The sequence below is a fragment of the Narcine bancroftii genome, chromosome 1 (assembly GCF_036971445.1).
Source record: "Narcine bancroftii isolate sNarBan1 chromosome 1, sNarBan1.hap1, whole genome shotgun sequence".
NCBI lineage: Eukaryota > Metazoa > Chordata > Chondrichthyes > Torpediniformes > Narcinidae > Narcine > Narcine bancroftii.
Window position 1 is genome coordinate 254,813,585 of NC_091469.1, and position 3,710 is coordinate 254,817,294.

The 3,710-nt window shown below is 40.2% G+C and overlaps 1 pseudogene; it reads right to left on the bottom strand.

Moving 5' to 3' along the window:
• Positions 1–3,270: 3,270 nt before the first annotated feature.
• Positions 3,271–3,425, bottom strand: LOC138752070 (U2 spliceosomal RNA; annotated as a pseudogene).
• Positions 3,426–3,710: the final 285 nt, after the last annotated feature.

The window sequence follows — 3,710 nt, forward strand, 5'->3', positions numbered from 1 at the left end:
GTGTATACTTGCCAGCACTTCCCTTCCTAATTGTAGCATGAACTGGCTGCGTGGTGAAATTTTATAATTCTTCTACAACTTAGTGGGCTGCCAACATTCACCATCTGAGCCCAAAGAAAGAAACAGAGTGAGGTACAGGGCAGGACACCCCTCTTTGATTTAACCGCTGGGCTGGTGAGGAGAAAAGGTTTACTACACCGCTTGACATCGATGAGGATCAGTTGTTTGACCAGTTTCAAAGTCCACGTGTGCCCTCTAGTGGGATTTGGTTAGATCTCAAAAATGTTAACATTCCATGAGAAAAGACCAGTAAATATATAAACTATTGGGAACACTGACAACATAACAGTTTCTGGCATTTTGCAGAAATTACACTGCAAGATACAAAGTTTGGGATTTCACCATATCTGACTCAACTTATTGTCAGCTGCAATTACAGAGCCCTCCATAGTGTTTGGGACAAAGACATTTTTTTTTTCCTTTATTTGCCCCTGTGCTCCACAGGTATGTTATTTTAAATTTATCATCAAACAATTAAAAATGCATAGTGCAGGTTATTTGTATACATTTTGGTTTGACCAATTAGAAATTACAGCACTTTTTATACATCGTTCTCCCATTTCAGAGCACAATGTTTGGAATATTTGGCTTCATACATGTTTGTGGTTACTCAGGAATGTTTACTTGCTTCATTGGTGTAAGTTTAAGAGAGCTAGACTTCCTTCTAAGCTTTTGATCACCTTTGGAATCTGTAATTGCCATTTTTCAACATGAGGACTATAGTTGTACCAATGAAAGTCAAAGAAGCCATTATGAGGCTGAAAAACAAGAATAAAACAGTAAAAGACATCACCCAAACCTTGGGATTACCATAATCAATTGTTTGGAACATCATTAAGAAGAAAGAGCATACTGATGAGCTCAGTAATCGCAAAGGGACTGGTAGGCCAAGGAAGACCTCCACTGCTCACGACAGAAGAATTCTCATCATAATGAAGAAAAATCCCCAAACGCCTGTCCGACATCGAATACACTCTTCAGGAGGTAGGTGTGGATGTGTCAATGACTACTATCTACAGAAGACTTCACTGCAAGATGCAAACTACTAGTTACCCATAGAAAGGATGGCCAGATTAGTTTGCCATGAAGTCCTTAAAGGAGCCTGCAGAATTCTGGAAAAAGGTCATGGACAGATGAGACCAAGATTAACCTGTATCAGAGTGATGGCAAGAGCAAAGTGTGGAGGTGTAAAGGAATTGGCCAAGGTCCAAAGCCTGGGCATGTCTGGCTGCCACAGGTACTGGCACACTTAACTTCATTTATGTAATTGTTGATGGTATTAGCAAAATGAATTCTGGTGTATAGAAACATCTGTTTAAGTTCGAGCAAATGCCTCCAAACTCATTGCACAGCCCTTCAACCTATAGCAAGACAATGTTCCCAACCCTACTGCTAAAGGAACAAAGGAATTTTTCCATAGCTAAAAACTGGATAATTCTTGCATGTCCAAGTCAGTCAGTCACCCAATCTAAATCCAATTGAGCATGCCTTCCATATGTTGAAGAGAAAACTGAAGGTGGCAAACTCCAAAACAAGCAGGAGCTGAAGATGACTGCAGTAGAGGCCTGGCCGATCATTACCAGAGAAGATACTCATTACCTGGTGATATCTATGAATCACAGACTTCAAGCAGTCATTGCATGCAAGGGGTATTCAACAAAGTACTAAACATGGCTACTTTAATCTAGATAACATTGCTATATACAAAACATTATGATGCCCTGAAATGAGGGGACTATGCAGTTATAAAAAATGCTGCAATTTCTACATGGTCAAACCAAAATATATACAAATAACCTTGAATAAAACCTGGAATGTGCATGATTACAAATTTTAAACTATCTAGCATCAGTTTAGAATGCAAGTAAAAGCAGAAGTCGACCATCTTGCCTGTCAAGCCTACTCTGTCATTCAACAAGATCATGGCTGTCCTGGCTGGGGACTCAGCTACATTTACCTGCCTTTTCCCTATATCCGCTTTCCCCTACTATGCAAAAACCTGTGCCTTAAATACATGTAATGAGGCAGCCTCTACTGCTTCCTTGGGCAGAGAATTGCAGATTTACTCCTCTCCGTTCTCCCTTATCTCCAGCATAAATCTACTCCCTGAGTAGATTTATGCTGGCTATGTCTTCCAGTCCTTGTCTCACCTTCCAGTTTAGGCAGCTGCAATTAGGTTTCAGCACGAGACTAACTCAAGGCACCAGTAAAAGGAAATCTTGTGAACAGACAGAAAGGTGGTTCACCAACTGCCCATGAGCAGTTCAACTTCAGTGTACATTTATCTCATTTGTACCCTATGACAGGTAAGAGACTTAAACCTTTCAACCTACCAAGTAAAATTGGGATAACTGGGCAATTTGCCTGGTTAGCACCCCAATTATGTGGCAGTTAGAAAGGGTCCATCAGAATCCCCATCAGAATCCAGATGTAGTTAGGGAACACATTTAAACTTACCTCGGTCACAAGCACAGGCAATTTGAACAGGAAAATGACCCACCTGCTTATTCCAGTGATGCCAGAGCTTGCATGCGTGTGTCACCGGCCAGCCAGCTTCTGAACATACGGTAGCACTTCCGGTGAGTGCTTGACGCGCGAATCCCCCTTAAATCACTGGGTTGGCAATTTAATGGGTCGATTCCCCCCTGCAATTTGAAAGGTGCTTCCAGCACCTTTGCCCCAGTAATCACAGCCAGGTCCCAGGAGCTGCAGTTTAAAAGGAACCAACGTATTTCCTCATTATCCATCCACCTTCGACATTAAGTTCATTAACCAAACTCAGGAGCATGCCCTTGTTGTATTTTTGCAAGTGAACTATAAAATGTTAACTTCTACAATGTGGAGCTGGCATTCTGATACAGATGAGTGTTTGGTACAAAATCTTAATCAGCTATACAGTATTAAATTTCATGTTAATAGCCCACCCAAGCAGAGGGCAGGGTGCAGCTGTTAGAACTATAGAACATTACAGCACAGAAACAGGCCCTTTTAGTCTGTGCCGAATTTTTATTCTACTATAGTGGAAAAAAAAGTTAATGCTTCACAAAGACTTTTTATAAGTTCAAAGATTATTCATTTGTTTGTCCAAGGGCTACCAACATAAATAACCTCTTATGTTATCCGTGGGTGGGATTACGGGACCAGTGACACAATTTTGAATCCCTCCAATGCAGCTTGGAACTACTGATTCAAGTAATTAAAAATATTTATAAATCTTTTTTTAATATATAAATGGAGCAAGCCCATATTCCATCTCCCTGTTCCAAAAATGAATTTAATGTATAGTCCCAGACAAGGGATGTATCAGATATTAAACTGATAGGAACAGATCTACACATAATTTAACCAAAAGGATGAGAAGCGAACATCAATCATTTTAACCATGAAGCTTTCAAGAAAGGAAATCTGCTGTCATGCAAATATGATCATGTAAAGGTTACAGCAAGAAATGGGGTATTCTGCCTGAATTCTGAAACCTGATCCACCAATCTGGTTGACTCTTAACTGTCCTCCAGCAAGCTATTCAGTTCAAAATATGTTGGTGGCATCCACTTGCTGCCAAAGACTGAATTTTTAAAGTTTTGGCTTTTTTAAAAATTGCAATACGAATGAAAAGCTCACTTTACACAAAAGAAACAAGTGACAAGATG